General features: G+C 39.5%; 1 protein-coding gene and 1 pseudogene across 15 annotated transcripts in view; one reads left to right on the forward strand and one right to left on the reverse strand.

Annotated features, from left to right (window-relative positions):
• CHRM3 (cholinergic receptor muscarinic 3) overlaps positions 1-21,681 on the forward strand; it is an 887,892-nt gene that overhangs the window by 570,426 nt on the left and 295,785 nt on the right. Inside the window, exon 4 of one of the 15 annotated variants that reach the window (XM_077168444.1) lies at positions 17,541-17,608. The exons of the other annotated variants lie outside the window; for them this stretch is intronic. The gene's annotated coding sequence lies outside the window, so the exon portion shown is untranslated. The remainder of the gene's footprint in view (positions 1-17,540; positions 17,609-21,681) is intronic. 15 annotated transcript variants of the gene reach the window in all.
• LOC143690366 (spermatid perinuclear RNA-binding protein-like) lies at positions 5,736-9,007 on the reverse strand (annotated as a pseudogene).

Below are 21,681 nucleotides of genomic sequence, written 5' to 3' on the forward strand. Positions count from 1 at the left end.
ATGTTGAATCTTGTCAAATGCCTTCTCTGCATCAATTGAGATGATCATGTGATTTTTCTGCTTTGATTTGTTGATATGGTGTATTACATTAATTGATGTTCTTATGTTGAACCATCCTTGCATACCTGGAATGAATCCTACTTGGTCATGATGTATAATTCTTTTAATGTGTTGTTGGATACGATTTGCTAGAATTTTATTGAGGATTTTTGCATCTATATTCATCAGAGAGATTGGTCTGTAGTTTTCTTTTTTTGTAATATCTTTGCCTGGTTTTGGTATGAGGGTGATGTTGGCTTCATAGAATGAATTAGGTAGTTTTCCCTCCAGTTCGATTTTTTTGAAGAGTTTGAGGAGAGTTGGTACTAATTCTTTCTGGAATGTTTGATAGAATTCACATGTGAAGCCATCTGGTCCTGGACTTTTCTTTTTGGGAAGTTTTTGAATGACTGATTCAATTTCTTTACTTGTGATTGGTTTGTTGAGGTCATCTATTTCTTCTTGAGTCAAAGTTGGTTGTTCATGTCTTTCCAGGAACCCGTCCATTTCATCTAAATTGTTGTGTTTATTAGCATAAAGTTGTTCATAGTATCCTGTTATTACCTCCTTTATTTCTGTGAGGTCAGTAGTTATGTCTTCTCTTCCATTTCTGATCTTATTTATTTGCATCCTCTCTCTTCTTCTTTTTGTCAATCTTGCTAAGGGCCCATCAATCTTATTGATTTTCACATACAACCAACTTCTGGTCTTATTGATTTTCTCTATTGTTTTCATGTTCTCAATTTCATTTATTTCTGCTCTAATCTTTGTTATTTCTTTCCTTTTGCTTGCTTTGGGATTAGTTTGCTGTTCTTTCTCCAGTTCTTCCAAGTGGACAGTTAATTCCTGCATTTTTGCCTTTTCTTCTTTTCTGATATAGGCATTTAGGGCAATAAATTTCCCTCTTAGCACTGCCTTTACTGCGTCCCATAAGTTTTGATATGTTGTGTTTTCGTTTTCATTCGCCTCGATGTATTTACTAATTTCTCTTGCAATTTCTTCTTTGACCTACCGTTGTTTAAGAGTGTGTTGTTGAGCCTCCACATATTTGTGAATTTTTGGCACTCCACATATTATTGATTTCCAACTTCATTCCTTTATGATCCGAGAAAGTGTTGTGTATGATTTCAATCTTTTTAAATTTGTTAAGACTTGCTTTGTGACCCAGCGTATGGTCTATCTTTGAGAATGCTCCATGAGCACTTGAGAAAAAGGTGTATCCTGCTGTTGTGGGATGTAATGTCCTATAAATGTCTGTTAAGTCTAGCTCATTTATAGTAATATTCAGATTCTCTATTTCTTTATTGATCCTCTGTCTAGATGTTCTGTCCATTGATGAGAGAGGTGAATTAAGTCTCCAACTATTATGGTATATGTGTCTATTTCCCTTTTCAGTGTTTGCAGTGTATTCCTCACGTATTTAGGGGCATTCCGGTTCGGTGCATAAATTTATGATTGTTATGTCTTCTTGTTTAATTGTTCCTTTTATTAGTATATAGTGTCCTTCTTTGTCTCTTTTAACTGTTTTACATTTGAAGTCTAATTTGTTGGATATTCGTATAGCCACTCCTGCTCTTTTCTGGTTGTTGTTTGCATGAAATATCTTTTCCCAACTTTTCACTTTCAACCTATGTTTATCTAGGGTCTAAGATGTATTTCCTGTAGACAGCATATAGAAGGATCCTGTTTTTTAATCCATTCTGCCAATCTATGTCTTTTGATTGGGGAATTCAGTCCATTAACATTTAGTGTTATTACTGTTTGGATAATATTTTCCTCTACCATTTTGCCTTTTGTATCATGTACATCATATCTGATTTTCCTTCTTTCTACTCTCTTCTCCATACCTCTCTCTTCTGTCTTTTCGTATCTGACTCTAGTGCTCCCTTTAGTATTTCTTGCAGAGCTGGTCTCTTGGTCACAAATTCTCTCAGTGACTTTTTGTCTGAGAATGTTTTAATTTCTCCCTCATTTTTGAAGGACAATTTTGCTGGATATAGGAGTCTTGGTTGGCAGTTTTTCTCTTTTAGTAATTTAAATATATCATCCCACTGTCTTCTGGCTTCCATGGTTTCTGCTGAGAAATCTACACATAGTCTTATTGGGTTTCCCTTGTATGTGATGGGTTTTTTTTCTCTTGCTGCTTTCAAGATCCTCTCTTTCTCTTTGACCTCTGACATTCTAACTAATAAGTGTCTTGGAGAACGCCTATTTGGGTCTATTCTCTTTGGGGTGCGCTGCACTTCTTGGATCTGTAATTTTAGGTCTTTCATAAGAGTTGGAAAATTTTCAGTGATAATTTCTTCCATTAGTTTTTCTCCTCCTTTTCCCTTCTCTTCTCCTTCTGGGACACCCTCAACACGTATATTTGTGCACTTCATATTGTCCTTCAGTTCCCTGATCCCCTGTTCAAATTTTTCCATTGTTTTCCCTATAGTTTCTGTTTCTTTTTGGAATTCAGATGTTCCATCCTCCAAATCACTAATTCTATCTTCTGTCTCTTTAAATCTATCATTGTAGGTATCCATTGTTTTTTCCATCTTTTCTACTTTGTCCTTCACTTCCATAAGTTCTATGATTTGTTTTTTCAGTTTTTCTATTTCTTCTTTATGTTCAACCCATGTCTTCTTCATGTACTCCCTCAGTTTATCGATTTTGTTTTTGAAGAGGTTTTCCATTTCTGTTCGTATATTCAGCATTAGTTGTCTCAGCTCCTGTATCTCATTTGAACTATTGGTTTGTTCCTTTGACTGGGCCATATTTTCAATTTTCTGAGCGTGATATGTTATCTTCTGCTGGCGTCTGGGCATTTAGTCAGATTTCCCTGGGTGTTGGACCCAACAGGTTGAAAGATTTTTCTGTGAAATCTCTGGGTTCTGTTTTTCTTATCCTGCCCAGTAGGTGGTGCTCGTGTCACTCGTTTGTCTGCGGGTCCCACCAGTAATAGGTGCTGTGGGTCCTTTAACTTTGGAAAACTCTCACCGTGGGGGAGGTTCGCCAGCCAAAGCGGCTTGGAAGAGTGCCAATCTGAATCTCCCAGCAGGCCCGGGGATCCAAACGCGGGGAGGGTCGCCGGCCGCCACAGCCCGGAAGAGCACCCGTCCGAATCTCCTAGCCGGCCCGGGGTGTCATGCGTGGCGGGAGGGCGCCAGCCACCACGGCCTGGGGGAGTGCACCGTTCCCAGCCGGACCGGGAAGCCACATGTTTGGAAGGGACCCCAGTCACTGTTCTCCATGGCCTGGGGACCTCCGATCTAATTCTCCCAGCTGGTCTGGGGGGCCGCGTGTTGGGGGGGCGCCAGCCACCGCGGCTTGGGGGGACCGCCTGTCCAATTCTCCCAGCCGGCCCGGGAAGGCGGGAGGGAGGGACTCTGGCCACCTGCCGCCCGGGGAAGCCCACGCCCCTCGGCGATCTCACCGTAGCGGGTTCTCCCAGCCAGTCAGCCATTCCAGAATGGGGTACGCTGTCTTCTTGATCTCTGTCGTGGCTCCGGGAGCTGTTCTGTATTGTTTCTACTCCCATAGTAGCTGTTCTGGAGGAGGAACTAAGACCCGCGCGTCTTACTAAGCCACCATCTTCTCCGGAAGTCCTAATTTTCTTTCCTTAAGTCATCTTTATCTGCTTTGCTATTAGGGTGATGTTGACATCTTAGAATGAGTTAGGAAATATTCCCTCTTCTACAGTTTTCTGAAAGTGTTTTAGCAACATTGGCATTAATTCTTCTTGGAATATTTGGTAAAATTCACTAGGAAAGCCATCTGAACCTGAGATGTTCCTTGGGAGAAGGCCTTTGGTTACTGATTCAAATGCTTTACTTGTAATTGTCTGCTGAGATCTCTTTCTTCTTGAGTCATTGTAGGTAGTTTTTATGTTTCTGGATATTTGTCCCTTTTATCCAGTTTATCTAATTTGATGTCATACAGTTTTTCATAGTATCCTCTCATAATTTTCTTTATTCTCTATTCCTGCAAAAGATAGACAAAGGCTCCTTAAAATTATGCCTGAGTTACCCCCAGAGAACCTCTTTTGTTGCTCAAATGTAAACTCACTGCCTTCACCCCTTTGTGGGACATGACCTCCAGGGATATAAATCTCCCTGGTAGTATAGGACAGAAATCCTGGGTTGAGCTAGGACCTGTCATCAAGGGATTACAACAGCCTTCTTGACCTAAAGGGGGAAAAGAGAAATGAGACAAAATAAAGTTTCAGTGGCTGAGACATCTCAAAGTCAAGAAGTTATCCAGGAGGTTATTCTTATGTATTGTATAGATATCCTTTTTTAGTTTATGGTGCATTGGAGTGGCTGGAGGGAAGTACCTGAAACTGTTGAGCTATGTTCCAGTAGCCTTGATTCTTGAAGACAATTATATAGAGATACAACTTTTGCAGTGTGACTGTGTGATTGTAAAAACCTTGAGTCTGATGCTCTTTTCATCGAGGGTATGGACAGATGAGTAGAAAAATATGGATAAAAAATAAATAAATGATAGGAGGGACAAAGGTTAAAATAAATTGGGTAGATGGATATACTAGTGGTCAATGAGAGGGAGGAGTAAGGGGTATGGTATGTATGAACTTTTTCTTTTTTCTTTTATTTCTTTTTCTGGTGTGATACAAATGTTCTAAATAATGATCATGGTGATGAATATGTAACTATGTGATGATGTTGTGAGCCATTGATTGTATACCATGTATGGAATGTGTGTGTGTGAAGATTTGTCGGTAAAAATATTTTTTAAAAAAATGAATGTGCGTTTTGCTGACATTGGGTGAAGTTTTCTACATATATCTGCTAGGTTTAGTTGATCTGGAGTGTCACTCAAGGTACTTATTTCCTTGTGATCTTCTGTCTAGATGGTCTTTCCATTATTGAAAGTGGTTTATTGCAGTCTCACAGTATTAAAATGGGAGGCTGTCTTCAAATCTGTCATTATTTGCTTCATGTATATTTAGGTTCTACCATTAAGTGCATATATTTATAACTGTTATGTCTTCTTGTTGACTTGACCTCTTTATCATATATATTGACCTTCTTTGACTCTCTTAAGGGATTTTTACTGAAAATCTGCTTTATCTAATACTTGCCTAGCTATCCTATCTATCATTTGGTTACTGTTTGCATGGTATATATTTTTTTCATCCCTTCACTTTCAACTTACTTGGTGTCTGCCTTTTGACTGTTGGGTTTGATTTATTTACATTTAAAATCATTACTAATAATGCTGAACTTTCTTCTCTCATTTTGCTATTTGGTTTTTGTAAATCATACACCTTTCTTGTACCTCAGTTCTTCCATTAATGCCTACTTTCATGTTTATTTGAATTATTATTTTAGTCTGTGTGTTACAACAAGGCAGTTTGTGGTTGGTGTTTGAGACTCTGTACATCCTTCACAAATTTAACCTGATGTAATCTGATACTTCTCTTCAAACTTAAACTTTGAACTGATAGACTTTTATTTCCTTAGAACAGAAGGGCTAGTATAAGTAATTTTCTGGATATGAGGTACCATTTCATAAGAACTGGTTTTTTGGTTGTTATTGTTCTTTTCAAGTTTTAGAGAACTAAGTTTGCATTTGTTAAAATCAAAAAGTAGGAAAGATGTTCTTTGCAAATAATTTTGATCAAGTATATGTTCAAAGAAAGCAGGATAAAATGTTTTTTTGTAACATTCTGTATTGTACTGTATAGTTGTTCAATAAGAATTAGCTTCTGTGATTGGCTGAAAGAATGAGTAGTGGGGGAACAGGATGTATTGGGAATTTCATAACACATAAAAGTACCATTCTCATGAGTAAACTATAGGCAGGGGCAGCTGTGCTGTAACCATAAGGTATTCCATAGCCTGGAGCTATGTAGCCAAGAACAGCTGTGGCCCTGTCAAAAGCACCCTGTATTAGAGTTCCTCTTCCTCTGCCCCAAACAGCTTGTGTTGTTACAGACACTGCTGTATTCATAACACCCTTTTCTGGAGGGTGATCTTCCTTTTCTTATTATTTGCTGCATTGGATCCAGTAAACAACTTCTCCAGGGCAGCTAAGGCTGCACTTGCTCTTGCTACTTTCTTCTTTGGACCTGCACCTCTGAATTTCTGTCTGTCTACTTTCACCTCCATTACAAAACATTTGTCATGACTTCCAACAGTCTCCAAGATGCGTTTTTAAGACCTCTTTTTTTTTTTCATTAATCTCCATTACAGAATTTTTGCCCCCTGCTGTGAGAATAGGGTCCTGAGTTCTTACCTTTAGGTACTGGAGGTTTCAGCTGTAGAATTTCCAGTATTACTGCTTGAATTTGAAGACACTGTTACATTTTTGCCTTCATTATCTGATTTTTCATCAGAACTCATACATTCAATATCTGCATCAAAGCCCGTTGGGTATCCCATTGCCTGAAATACCTTCACTGCTATGTGAAGTTTTATTGTTTTCTTGGATGGTCCTGCCTGAGGCTTCATATGGTGTGCCATCCACATCTACAGACATAGTGAAAGCAGGGGCCTGAACAGAGCTAGACTGAGATAAGAACTTCTACTGAAGCCCAGGCCGGATCTGATTCAGCCTCATTAGTGCATTCATAAAGTCTATTGCTTTTACTGTCCAGAATTTTCCTTAAGTTTCGTTTCATCTTCTTATTGGGATATTTATCATCCCCCAGTCCATCTTCAAATAGCCTTTTCAGAGCTGAGGATCCAACACCTTCTTTATCAGTAACTGACTGTGGAGAGCCGCCTCCCGGGTTGGGCCTAGTGGACACGCTGCAGCCTGCTCTAGAGGTCCCCCCGCCCATCGAGTGAGCCAAGATGGCGCTCACATCCTGCTTCCGTAAATGACACACGCCTACTCAATCCGCGCCTACCAATCACCCCCGTACACGCGGCGTTAGCTTATTGGACCCTGACTATGTATATAAGCTTTACCCGGACGGGGTAAAGCGGAGATGACCCGCAAGGAGCCGTACCTGACGGCCGCATAGAGGTTGTTCCCCCGTGGGGTGCTTTCGCCCACACGGTGCCAGCTATAGAGAATGCAAGCTTAGCCCCAGTAAAGGTTTGTACTCACAACCGCCGCGTGTTACGGATTCGTGTTTATCACTTGAGTCGGTTTGTCTGCGTCTGTCTCTCTCTCCCTCCTAAGGCGGCGCCAGGAGTCATAATTTTAGTCTCAGGATAATCTCTACGGCGGAGTAACGGTCCTGGCCAGACTAGGCTCCAGCCATTGCACAGAGATGCCTAGTGACACTTTCGACCCTGGTTGCCGCTCTCCTGCCCCCCTCATAACCCAGTTGCGAGGCGAAGCACTGCAGGGAGAGTCACGTGGTTTCCAGCTCACGGGCTCTCCGGTCTCTATATGAGGTGGCATTCTGGTTGGTGCCTAGCAAGCCTAGTCCAGACTCCCCAAAGCACCAAAACATGTAGTGGGCCACTCAGGCCCACAGGAGCACACTCATCAATGGAGACACTGGGTCAAAATAAATAAAAAAAGGGGAGATGTGGAGAGCCGCCTCCCGGGTTGGGCCTAGTGGACACGCTGCAGCCTGCTCTAGAGTTCCCCCCGCCCATCGAGTGAGCCAAGATGGCGCTCACATCCTGCTTCCGTAAATGACACACGCCTGCTCAAACCGCGCCTACCAATCACCCCCGTACACGCGGCGTTAGCTTATTGGACCCTGACTATGTATATAAGCTTTACCCGGACGGGGTAAAGCGGAGACGACCCGCAAGGAGCCGTACCTGACGGCCGCATAGAGGTTGTTCCCCCGTGGGGTGCTTTCGCCCACACGGTGCCAGCTATAGAGAATGCAAGCTTAGCCCCAGTAAAGGTTTGTACTCACAACCGCCACGTGTTACGGATTCGTGTTTATCACTTGAGTCGGTTTGTCTGCGTCTGTCTCTCTCTCCCTCCTGTTCCCTCCGCCGGCCGGGGATCAGAAGCTGAGCGAGACGGCGCCGGACAACTGACCAGGAATATTTCTGAATAGGCTTACCGAATAAAAGGGGGTCCATCTCCAGAACTTTATATAAATCAAGGCTGATAGTCTGAATGTATGCTGTGTACTGTGGGTAATATCCTCTTTTTACTGAGCAGTCATAGATCTCAAAGCATCGATTGGGTCTTGCTTACAGGTTTCCTGAAGACCAGGCCTCCCAGGAAGTAGTATTCCAGATGCCACTTCATTACTTGTCTCGAGACCTCCCCAGTATCCAAAGGTCTATTACAAGTACCAACCATCCTTTCCCATGTAAGCTCTAGTGGCCATCCTTTTAATGGTGCCCATATGGGAACTCTATTGCACAAATTATGCAGAAGGAGCTAGGACAATTACACATGATTTTAATCCATTTGCCCTTGCCTGAAACCATTTGGCATGTTGAAGCGATGCCAAGCTGTTCAGGCATTTCTACCTGTCCAATAGGTCTGGAGGATCTTTCATTGTAACATTTTCACCATCTTTCTTCTCCAATTCACCCCTATTTAGAAGGAAAGTAAGTATCACCTTCACAGTTAAAGTGGTATTTTGAATTATAATAGATGCCTCAGTTATACATTGCTGTACTTGATATTTCTCTTCTGTGAGTTTCTGAATCTGAACAGGAGAATTATCTGTGACTGTGTTTAAGAAGGTCTCTGTGGGCTTATCTTTGCACATTAAACCAGCTTCAAGTCCATATCATCTTTATTCAACAAGCCTTTTGCAACCAAGCCAATCCTCATTACACTACTCAATGTCCAGCCACCTGGATCCTTGGAATAGTTTTATGGCCTCGTCTTTCTTCACTTATGTCTCACCCTCTGTTTTTGTGCCTTTATTTGTTTCATCCAACCAATCTGAGACATGTTTAAGAGCACATTCAACAGCAGACACCATATTCTGAACAGCTTCTTGTTCCTTTGGAAATGGATAGATCATTGAATGTTTCACCATAACATGGCGATCATCATTGACAAAAGATCGAAGAGATATCATGGTTTTTTATAGTATTCTAGCTTCTCTTGGCTATTATTTCCCCCTTTCTTGTTGTCTTCACTAGACACTGTTTTCTGAGTGAAGCAGAACCTCCTCATAAGCCTGAGTCCCCTGACAGCTCAGCATCAATACCGCAAAGATGTTTGAAGGCCTGTTCTCTGGAATCTACTCCCAACTCTGTGCTCTGACGGCGCCTGGTCCCCTCTCTTGCTCCACCGCTGCTGCCACCTCGTCTGCCTGTGTCTTCGATGACTCAGTACAGTGGTGGCAGCTGCAGGGGCGGATGCAGTGGCTCCTACCCTGGTAGAACTCACAGCTTGGGGCTCTGCTTGAATTATTTTTATTTTTCCATTTCTTTTTCTCTATATTTTTCATATACTTTCTTTGTGGTTACCATAGGGTTAAAATTATCATGATAAATCTATAGCAATCACTTTTGATCTGATAACAAGTTAACTTCAGTAGCAAACATAATCACTCTTCTTATATCCCTCCATCCCCTAACATTTTAGTTGTATTCATTATAAATTATATCTTTTACAGTGTATGTTCAAAACCATAGATTTATCATTACTTTTTTCCCATCTACTCAAGAGATTTTAACCTTTGTTCCCCATATTTTTTCTATACCACTTACCAGTCCCTTTCATTGTTCACTAGAATTTCAATCTACTCAATTTATTTTAACATTTGTTCTCCTTATTATTTATTTGTTTTTAATCCATAGTTTTTACTCATCTGTCAATATCATAGATAAAAGGAACACCAGACACAAAGTTTTCACAATCACACAGTCACATTGCAAAAGCTATATCATTATACAATCATCTTCAAGAAACATGGCTACTGGAACATAGCTCCACAGTTTCAGGCAATTTCCTCTAGCCTCTCTAGTACACCTTAAACTAAAAAGGGGATATCTATAAAATGCGTAAGAATAACCTCCAGGATAACCTCTCCACTCTGTTTGAAACAGCCACTGACACTTTATTTTGTCTCATTTCTCTCTTCCCCCTTTCAGTCGAGAAGGTGTTCTCAATCCCTTGATTCTGAGTCCCAGCTCATTCTAGGATTTCTGTTCCATGTTGCCAGGGAGGTCCACACCCCTGGGAGTCATGTCCCACTTAGAGAGAAGGAGGGCAGTGAGTTTACCTGCCGTGTTGACTGAGAGAGAGAAAGAGGCCATACATAAGCAACAAAAGAGGTTCTCTGGGGGTGACTTTTAGGCCTAATTTTAAGTAAACTTAGTCTATCCTTTGTGGGGATAAGTTTCATATGAGCAACCCCAAGATTGAAAGCTCAGCCTATTGATTTGGTTGTCCCACTGCTTGCAAGAATATCAGGAATTCTCCAAATGGGAAGTTGAATTTTTCCCCTATCTCACCATTCCCCCAAGGGGATTTTGCAAATATTTTTTTATTCACTGTTCAAATCACTCTGGGATTTATCGGGGCATCACTCTGGACAAACCTACAAAATCTCATGCCCTAATCAAGGTTCCATGTACTTATGGTGTTCAATTAAACTGTCCATATAAGTTATTTTATGAAATGCACTAGTCAAAATATAAATTTTGTACCAAATAAACTTTTTTCTTTAGTCTCACGCAAAAGTTAAAGTTTTAAAATATGAATGACCATCTATTTTCAACACCCTACAATATTGACATTACTTTGTTCTTCCTCATGCAAAAACATTTTTTAATTTGTACATTTAGTCACTATCATTGTACAATATAGGCATTCCTAGATTATACCATCTCAGTCTTTATCGTCTATCTTTCCTTCTGGTTTCATTTGTGCCCCCAACCCTCCTCCCTCTATCATTCTCACATTCTTTGGTTGTCTTGTCATCTTTTGTTGCATACTATACATTTTAACATTTTGAAGCATTATCTCTGTGATTTCATCCCTGAGCTGTCTATTCCTTAAGTTTTTATCCAGGGAGTGATATAATGAAGATATCCTTGACTGCCAGGATCTCATTAAAACAAATGAACCAATGTGAAAAATAACTTTCAGTCTTTGCAAATTATCTCTGTGTTGGCCAGTGTTCTCCTTCAGAGTATAGCCCTTATATCAAGAAAAACAGGCTGAGTTGAATATGAAGTGCAACCTCGTTTTCTGAGCCTGTATCTTCTCCTGGGCGTCTGCTCACTTGTGGCCTTGGGAATTGCCTCCTTTATAGCAATTTGAAAGCTCCCTCTACTCCCCATGCTGAACTTTTTAACCCCCTAGTGTGCTCTGCTAAATTTCTTAAGGCAAGTAATTCTTTACCCCAAGGTGCTTTGACTTAAATGTCTCTTTCACAGCTTTAACTGCCTGCAAACTCTTCTGTTTGCAGGGCAAGCTCTAGGAGTGTGAGCCAGAGATGAATGTTTCTGGTTCAGGCTTTCAGGCTGCTACACAACAAATTGACCCTGACATACATGCACTTCCACATACATAGGTGTTTCTCTGTACCTTCCGAAACAGGTCCAGGGACTCACAACAGGAATACACACTGGCTCCACACTGTACCAGGGAGGGCTAGCAAGACTGACATAAGCTTTTCCTACCCTTTGTAATAAAGCTACATTTTCTTGATTTGGCTCTCTCCCAGTTACTGCAATCCTGTAATTGTTTTCAAGCGTTTTGGGGAAGATAGCTCTAGGTCAAAGATTCTTTGAGGATACAGCACTCTGGAGCATCTTACAACACTGTCTTGTAGTATCCAATCTTGATTTATTATTCTGTGGTCTTAGCAGTATGTCTACCTTGTCAGCAGTGTAGCTTAAAGCTCTTCATTAAGGCACGTGGTTCTTACCCTTGATCCTATGAAAGGTAAAGACACATAGGTAGATAAATGGCAATAATATTTATTTACTAGGAGAGTAGTAATCCACAGAGTAACATAAAACCCAGAAGTGAAGTGCACTGAGAGGTAAGTTAAAAGTGCCTGGCAGAGTGTAGATCATGCAAGACCTGTCTAACATGGAGAGCGTTCAGGCTTCATCCCATAGGTGATTTTTTAAGTCACCTTTTCATTGGAATATAATGTATGCCCATTAAAAATAAGTTGGGAAATGAGAATACTAGATAGTTTAAAAAAAAAAAAAGGAATCACACAGTTTTTTAAGGAATCATTTAAAAAACAGCCATATTAACATTTTCCTTTCTCTTTTTTGTAAGGTATAAATATTTCATTGTTCCTCAGGGGTAAGTTGATTTAACTTCAGTCTGTAGATGCAAAAATCAAGGCACAGAATCCATTGACTGTCCAAGGTGCAGACTAAACTATTGCTAAAAATTCAGCATGGAAATGATCTATTATAGTGTAATAAAGAGTGGAAGAAGAATAAAGAAGAAAAACCCTTCTTAAAACACGAAAACCCTTCATTTAGATTAAAAACTACCTTTATTATTTATATTTAATTTTTAAGACTACATTTGCCTAAAGTGTTTTAAATTGACCCAATAGCATTACCAATTCTTCATCTTCTTATCAGTTCCGAAGTGTAATTGGTGAGACTTGCTGTTCGATTGCAAAGAAGTCTGTGGCTGCAGAAGTCACCAGTGGTCCTTTAAAACAAAATCTCTTTTTGAGAATTTAAAGTCCGTGTACATTTTTGTTTCTTGAAAATCAGTTCCTCAAATCTCTGTAAACACTGATGAAATATTAGCTATTTGGTCAAGCTCTGTAACACTGATTTGATCAAAAAAAGAAATATTTCTTCCTGTCTTACAAATCCATATAATGCCCTAACTTGAGGGTGAAAGGGACTATAAACATGAGCCAACTGAATTGGGACTGATGAAAGGTTACATGAAGAAAAGGGTGATTAACATTTCTGAGCATCTGAACTGAACCATCTCTACCTGAAGAGTTGCATTTTAAAGTTGTAATATTGTTTATGAAATTAAGGAGCTTCAAGACAGGACCTTTTCCCTTTTCCTTTGTTGCAGATTCTTTTTTTTTTTTTGGAAGCCATGTAATGAGTTGGATACTTATTTAAATTGTGGTGTGGTTTTAAGGGAAAATAATAGCACTGAGTTTCAGATCAGAACATGTTTTTCCATGGAGCGCAGCTTACTGAGTGGAGCAGTTAGGAGATTTCATTCAGGAGGACACAATGCTTTTTGTATTCTCTCTCAGAATAGTAATTACTTCTGCTTTTCCTAAAATATGTTTTTCCAAGGGTTATCTCTCCTTTAAGCCACAATATCCGAATGTTGGCCAAGCTCATTTCCAGTCTGTCATCAGTACACAACCGTCTCAGAAGTACAACAGATAATAAATAGCTACCACTGAGAAGAAAATTTCTCTTCTGAAAAATTAAACAGGCAGATAGAGATAATGGTAGCCAGCTAGCCAGCTGTTTAGAGAGGGGGTCAAGGAAGGAAGGAAGGAAGTGGGGGAAGGGGAGGGAAAGAGGGGAGGGAGGGAAGGAAGGAACACAGGAAGGCAGGAAGGAAGGAAGTCCAATTATGACAACGAAAGTGGGAAAAATTCTACAAACTTTTTTGATATCTGGCAATATGTACCAAAATTTAAAATATGAATGTCCTTTGACCCATAAATCTTATTTTTAGGAATATATCACTTAAAAATGAATGTACCTGTTACACAAAGGTTATTGTTGCTTTCAACATTAATCCCATAAAGAATCAAAGAAGTGAATAAATGATGGTGCATCCATGCAGAGGTAGATTTACTGGCTTTTACAAAGAATGAGTTAGAGCCTTATAGACTGACAAGATGTATTATATCGTTTAGTGAAAAAAAATGCATTATAATATGAATTGTAGGATAATAATAATGGAAATAGGTATATTTGAATGATAAGAGAAAGCATATGGAAAGGGAATTATTCTTTTACATTCTAAGGAATTATTTGGAGATGAGTATGAGGGAAAGAAAGGTCTTTTTTTTTTACTTTATATAGCTAGGTATTATTTGGTTTATTTAATGAATGTGAATTAACTTTATAAAGAAAAATGAAAAAGAAAAGCATTTATAATATATTATTTCATTAAGTTCATGTGTCTACTTGGCTAGATTATGGAGCCAGTTGTTTGGTCAAGCAAAAAAGTGTTACTGTACGGATATTTGGGAGTTTAAATCACTGGGCAATTGTTTGCATCAATGGCTGATTAATCTACAATCAACAAAGGTGGTGCCTTCAACAATGAGAGAAATCTCATTCAATTTTTTAAAGGCCTGAAAAGGAGAACTGATAATTTTAGCAGTCAGAAAGAAGAATTTTTATCTCTTCTTTAGCCAGCTTCTCCTGTGGAATTCACTGAAACTTTCATCTCAGTTCCAAACTTGGACTGCCCTCTGAAATTTGCTTGTCAATCAATCTCCATGATCACATGAGAAATTCCTATAATAAGCCTCATAACATTCATATGCATAAAAAAAAATTCAACCCTTGGAGGAAACAAGCCTTCTAGACTCTGAAACTGTGTGAGGCAACAAATTCCCATTGTTTAAGCCAAGGCATTGTATGCTATTTGTTTTAGCTGCCAGAAAATTAACACAATTATTATACCTTCATGTTAATTTTCAAAGGTGTTGGGTTGCCTAGAACTCAGGCTGACTGAGGCTAACTGAAGACCCAAGAACAAAAGTTATTGTCAGAATTAAAAGGAACAGTAGTCTCTTGTCTCATTTAGTAAACTTTATGCTCTGTTTCCATAGCCTCCTTAGAATTGTATAGAAGTTACTTTTTTAGATTAACCTATGAATGCATATTTCAACTCATAAATGGAGGAGAATAAGAAGATAGAAAATAATACTTTAACATTATAGAAGGTAAAATTGTATAATCATATTCCTTTTTCTTTCCACCTCTTTGTACTAGTAATATTGAATGGCTACCTTTTGACCACCTTACCTCACCAGTTTTAGAAACTGTGATGAATTAGTTGTAATAAGTGACCTCTTCACTCTATAATTCAGATATAGACCCCATAATGTCCAGTTGCCTTCACATTAATTAACCAACGGACTTGAACTAGATGATTCTTTAGGTCTTTTCAGCTTCATCATCCTATGACTACAAGTAGATGTAAACATAGAGATTATTTCCAGTAGGCTTTAGTTCACATTAGAACTCAGTATCAAATTGAGAGGAAAATAAAGATAGAATGCTATAGGATACTAAAAACATGTATATTTTATTTTATGCCAAGTTGCTCCTTTCAGAGTTTTTATATTTAACATGTGAAAGATATGCAAATGTCTTTCTAAAAAGTGATACTCAACTACATCATTTTAAAAAATTTTCTCCTGCTTTTAAAACAGCTTGATGCTGAAGACAACTGAGTAAACTTGGTTAGATGCCTGATATCATCAGTTTCAGTTATTTAACTGGCACTACAGAAATCTAGTTATCTGTTTTTAAATACTTTTAAATTTTTTTCTGATTAAATAAAAAATATTATATGGAAAAACTCAGAAATCACATATTATTATGGAAAAAGCCAACCAAAAAGCATTAATATAGTGGGTGAAGTTCCTTTTAGCCCCTTTTCTATGCACATAGAGTGAAATGTCAATTTACAAAGTTGGGATAATTCTCTTCACACTGTTTCGTATATCCATTGAATTTTTAGAGTCTTACTACCCACCAATTTTTATCTCAATAGTATGAGATTAGGTCTGCTGAAATTGAATGAACCATCCTTTGCCAGGTACAAGGATAAAATTTTCTTCTCCCATTAGTACCTTCTGCCAAAATTAAAATTGAGAACAGTGCTTTTCTTTTTGTTTCTTGTCTATGGACACTACCTCAAATTTCTAGAACTCTTGGCATAATAGGACTTTATCAGAATCTTGGAATCCATCCTTGCAGGCCTCAACTCCAAGGAGGTCTAGAGAGCTGTAAGACAGCCTGCAGGCACCGCCCTGCCCAGTCTCTGGGCAGTACATAGGGAGATCCATCCCCTCCAGCGGTGGCTTCTGGTAATTGTGTAACCTCAGAGCTGTATGAGGCAGGTCTGGGTGAGCCAGTTAACATCTACATCTTCTTCAAGTCCTGGTTTGCTCCCTCCATTCTTATTTAGCCCTGCTTGGGTCAAGGACCCTAATGACCTACTTCACTGTCACCATTTGTTGGAGACTGTAATGTACCCCACGAAAGACCTCTTCATGTTTCTGTGCATGTGAACCCATTTGTAAATGGGGCCTTTGAAAATGTTATTATTACTAAAGGTATGGACTCACTTGTGAATAAGATCTTCATAGGTCCTGTATAGATTAGGCCAGATTGATTCAGGGTGGATCTTAATCCACATGACTGGCATCCTTGTAAGAAAAAGAAATTCAGAAGAAACAGGAGTGAGTGGAAATCAGGAGCAGACACAAGAAGAGAAGTATCACTCTGTGTGATGGACTATTGCTGGAAGACTGTATGCTCCGGGAGAAAGCAAACTCTGCTGAATACTTTGAGCCTCCAGAACCATGAGTCATTTAATTCCTGTTTGCTGACCACCCCGTTGTGCAGTATATGTCATGGCAGCCTTGACAAACTATGTCACCAGTCTGTTCATCCCAGGATACTATTTCTTGTCACTAGTCTTGTCAGCTTACACAGACCACTGAGTCTGCCCCCATCCTAATGACCAGTATTGAATCTACCTCAAGACTTCTGAAGATGTGTTCCCCATCCACCAGACTGATTCATTAAGTATCAATCTGGATTCATCACACAGCACTCAGGGATGATGACTACACTCCTTAAGAGCAAACCCCTAAAACCTAGTGACTTTCTTTGGCTCCATACTGCCATTCCACATTACTGTCTTTTCCCTTCCAGCTCCGTATAGTATTCTCAGAGATATTCAGGTGGAGCCTGTATATCTTAGGACATTCAGTATCCACTGGGAAGAACTCCTGCTATGCTGCTCTGAGCAAGTCCCACTGAGCATTGAAACAACTGGAAGCAACTTCTCAAACATGTTGTAGAGATTACAGGACCAGTTGACCTCTACCCATTCAAACCTGAAGATATGCTCATTTTTGGCCTTAAGGAAGTAATCTGAAAGAAAAAAAAAGGACAGCAATAGGGAATGGTAAGATGGAGAATGATGGAGTACAACCAAGTTTTATCTCAATGATCCCTCTAGAGCTGTGGTTTTTCTGACACAGAGCAAGCAGGCATCTAGTTCTTCCTCTGTAAAATACACAGAACAATAGTACCTTCCTCATGGACTGCTGATGACTAAATGAATGGTTGTAAGTAGAGGGCTTGGAACGGTTCCTGACATATGGTGAGCATTCAGTAAATATTAGTTGTTTTTACTACTACTGTTTGGAATGAAAGTATCCAAGCTTGACTACTGGCTGCTGATAACTTTAGCAAAATTATTTACCTCTGAGACTTGTCTGCTCAGATATAGACCCCATAATTACCAGCCTATCACACATAAAACAGTTCTTATTTTCCCAACACCCTTCACTTGCTATTATTTTTGTTTCCTCTTAGTTGCAAAAGGAATGAATGACTTCATTTAAAATGCCTTAAGTGGTTCTGTCTTCTTCTCTTTAGATGGAATGACTAAAAGTGAGTTGATTTACACTGATGGGTACAGAAAGTGCAACATGGCATCTGAATGGGTACGGATAGTTAAAGTTGTTTTAGAATAAGAATTTAATACAAACGAGATTCAGAGGAACATAATACATCTCTTGAACTATATTCATCCTATTCACGTACAACAGGCTGACAGGCTTAACTTGGTTTGAACACTTGCTATTTGATCTTCAGATAAGGCAGGTAATAATCTCAAGGTATAGGCTGAAATTAAAAAGGAGAATATTGTCAGTCATCCCTACAGATCTAAAATCTAATTGCAGCTGAATAAAAGAAGTAAACTTAGTTTGTCAAGTTTATTTATTTCAAGACTGTGAGCAGGTATAATTGTGAACAATCATATGGCTACAGTCATTAGTTAGACTATAAAATATATCAGTACAAAATAATTAGAAATTAGGCACATATGATTTTCAGGGAAGTTTTAAGGAAATAGGACTGTTCATATTATCCGATGAGAAGTCCAAAACTGCAAAATTATCACGTGTTCAACTCCAAGTCAATATTCCCCAAATACCTGATGGTCTAACAGAAATAAACTACTACTTGAAAGTGATTAATAAAATATCTTACCTTTCTCTGTATGCATCTTGAAGGGATGTAATATTTTTTTGGACACGTCTCTCCTCCGGCTTTCTATAATTGTTACTGTGTCTAGTTTTGATTTCCTCTTTATTTGGCTTACTGTATAATTATGCCAACAATCTCTGGAGTTGCCAGTCATATTTTGCTTATGTAACCTTTTGAATCAACCACACTTAGAATTTGGAGCGATCTTTCATTCTGTACTTGGAGATTTGAAGCTCACCTCTAAATGAATGCCATAGATTTAATTGGCAATTGAACGAATTAGATGCTAGCATGAAAGCCATTTCCTTCACTGGTTTTCAAAATGAATGCTTGGCTCCTGAGTCCAATACTAGACAAACTTAATCAGAGAAACTTCAGGGTGTTCAACTTCATTTATTATTCCCCAATCTATTTAGTGATCAAGATATTTATATTAGCAGGCAGTTTAATAACTTAATGAGAGATGTGTATTTACTTAAAATTACCTGAATCTCTACATATAGTCATTCTGGCACCCCCACTTGTAAGTCAGGCAAAGCTGTTTTATATATTTATTATTTTTAATGATAAAATCCATGTACTAAATACTTAATGAGAAACTAATATGTGGAAAGCAATTAGTGGATTGCTGTGAAAAGCCTGACAAGTATTTAAATGGTATTGAGTGCGTCCTCTTCCACTCATTAGATTTTATAAGGAAATTAATAGTGAAAAATGAATTCCAGGCTCACTAGCATACCCTATATGGCAGAAAATGTCTATTAGCTGGAGAGATAGAGAAATGATAATATCCTCCCACTGAGGTATTGTTTGATGTCTTTCCTTCCTTACACGTGGTTACCCATCACTTCCCCGTTAATACTGGTTGGGTTGATAGGGTTGCGGTTTCTCTTGAAGTTCCAGTTGTGTATACATTATTTCCTAAGGCAGTGCCAGTATCTCAAGTAGGCAGAGCAGTTGGTAGAAAGAGTCAGACAGAACTGGATTCAAGTTCTGTGGTCACTTAATGTGGAACAGGAAAAGTTTCAGTTTCCCTGTTCATAAAGTGAGTGGCTCTCAGGAAACCATTACCTCCAGCCATTTTCCTTCCTTAGGGTACACTTCCCAAACTGCGGCTCCAGGAAGTGGATGAGTCTGGGAGCCTGTCTTGGCTTAGATGCCCTCCCTTTGTCCAGAGGAGGAGAGGGGCCTTTGATTGATTGTTCCGCCAACACTGAAAACAATAGTAGCAGGAGAAGCCCCAAAGGAGGAAGTGCTACTGTGATGGCAAAAGTGGCAGATGCCCACTAAGATAATGCTCCTCAAACTGATCAACATCAGTAGTTTTCTTTTGTTTTTTCCTCAACCTTAGCAGACTGATACTTTAAAAAAAAAAGATATGCAAAATACAATCTATTTTTAATGATCAGTTTTAACAGAAAAATCTAAGTGCCCACTTGCTATGTAAGTTGCTAAACATTTGCTCTCAATCTCTGTGTTTATCATGTCACCAACTGTGGTAGTTAGATTCAGTTGTCAACTTGGCCAAGTGAAGGCACCTAGTTCTGTTGCTGTGGACATGAGCCAATGGTACATGAACCTCATCTGTTGCTCATTACATCTGCAGTCGGCTAGGAGGCATGCCTGCTGCCATGAATGATGTTTGACTTATTTGGCTGGTGTTTAAATGAGAGAGCTCAACCTAGCACAGCCCAGGCAGCTCAGCATGCCTCATCTCAGCACTTGCAGCCCAGCCCAGGCCTTTGGAGATACAGAAAGGAATCACTCTGGGGAAAGTTGTTGGAACCCAGAGGCCTGGAGAGAAGGCCAGCAGGGATCACCCTATGCCTTCCCACGTAAAAAGAACCTCAGTTGAAAGTTAGCTGCCTTTACTCTGAAGAACTGTATGTTTTTAACTAAATAAATCCTCTTTTATTAAAAGCCAATCCATCTCTGCTGTGTTGCATTCCAGCAGCTAGCACCAACCAATGATAGTTTCTAAATCAGCACCTATCTACAGGCCACAGTAGTGGGGGCTGCACGAAGCTCTCCTTCTTTTTGAGGGGAATCCCTCATGTGTGCCTTTAGGGTCCTTGACTTCCTCACGTCACGCTCTTCTTGTCCTCTAGTAATCCAACTTCATGCCCACCACTTGGAAAGGTCAAGGTCCTTCATTTAAAAACCCAATAATATCCTGTCAGGCCTCACTCTGCATTCTCCCATAGCACCTACTGTTCCTTTCTCATGCTCTGTCCTCACCCATCGACCTTCACAATGCCCTTCCTTCTCAAGCTCTCTCCTGGAACTTGGCTCTTCTTTTTCTTTCACTAGGTCAGCCTTCTACAAGCAATGCTTTCTAAGGTGCTGGCCTACATATATGGTTCTGTGCACTTCCAACAGGCAAATATCAGTGTTCAAAATGGGGTTAGGAACTCGTGTAAGTAGCAGAGAAACTTAGCCTACCTACAGGCATGCCTGAAAATGACTTCTGGAGGACCTCTGTAGTTGCTCAGATGTGGTCTCATCTCTCTAAGCCCAACTCTGCAAGTGAAATCATTGCCCTCCCCACTACATGGGACATGACATCCAGGGTAAAAGTCTCCCTGGCTACGTGGGAGATGACTCCCAGGGATGATTCCAAACCTGGCACCATGGGATCAATAATTCCATCCTGACCAAAAGGGGGAAAAGAAGGGTAGCTAATAAAGTATCAGTGGCAGAGAGAGTTCAAATAGAGTCGAGAGGCTACTCTGGAGGTTGCTCTTATACAAGCTTCAGTTAGACCTTGCTACCTATCATAACCTACCAACCCCCAACCAGGACCATTCCAGCAAATCCTAAAGAACACCTAGGGCAATGTATAAGATTCCACAAGGGTTCCATGCCCTAGAGTAACTTTCCAGAAACCCACAACCTCCAGATGGGTCACTGGACTAAATAAGTCCTGAAACCTAGAAGGCCCAGCCTCTCCAGACCATCAGATAGTTCCATCTCCCTACCCCATATTAGTGACAGACCCTTCCAACATGAAAAAGTTAGAATGGCCATAGCCCATACACCCCTAAATAGAAGGATAGATAGATCAGAGATGATGGTGGAGTTATACAGAGAAGATAGGATAAACAAATGAATATGATTGCTGAATCATCAAATTAATATCCTTTAGTTTCCAGTATCATACACAGCTAGAAGTCAAAACCTAAAATTGTGGAATTGTAACCCATGTTAAACTCTGAAATAAGTTCTACAACTACTTGTGATGCTGTGCTTTGGAATTTTTAGTTTTTTTGTAAATATGTTTTTTTTTCATATAAAAGAAAGAAAAGAAGTTGATTGTCATGATAAAAAAATATTTAAGCCTTCTAGATTCCCATATTCTGGAGCAACTAGAAGGAAAAATCTGAGATTGTGTGGTAGCCCATGACAAACTCTGGGATCTGTCCTGTAACTACTTGTCAAAGAGTGCTTTGAAAAGTACTGCTTTTTTATTTCTTTGCTTTGTATATATGTTATACTCTACAATAAAAAAGTTAAAAAAAATGCGGTT

This window comes from Tamandua tetradactyla, chromosome 7, assembly GCF_023851605.1.
Source record: "Tamandua tetradactyla isolate mTamTet1 chromosome 7, mTamTet1.pri, whole genome shotgun sequence".
NCBI classification, from domain to species: Eukaryota; Metazoa; Chordata; class Mammalia; order Pilosa; family Myrmecophagidae; genus Tamandua; species Tamandua tetradactyla.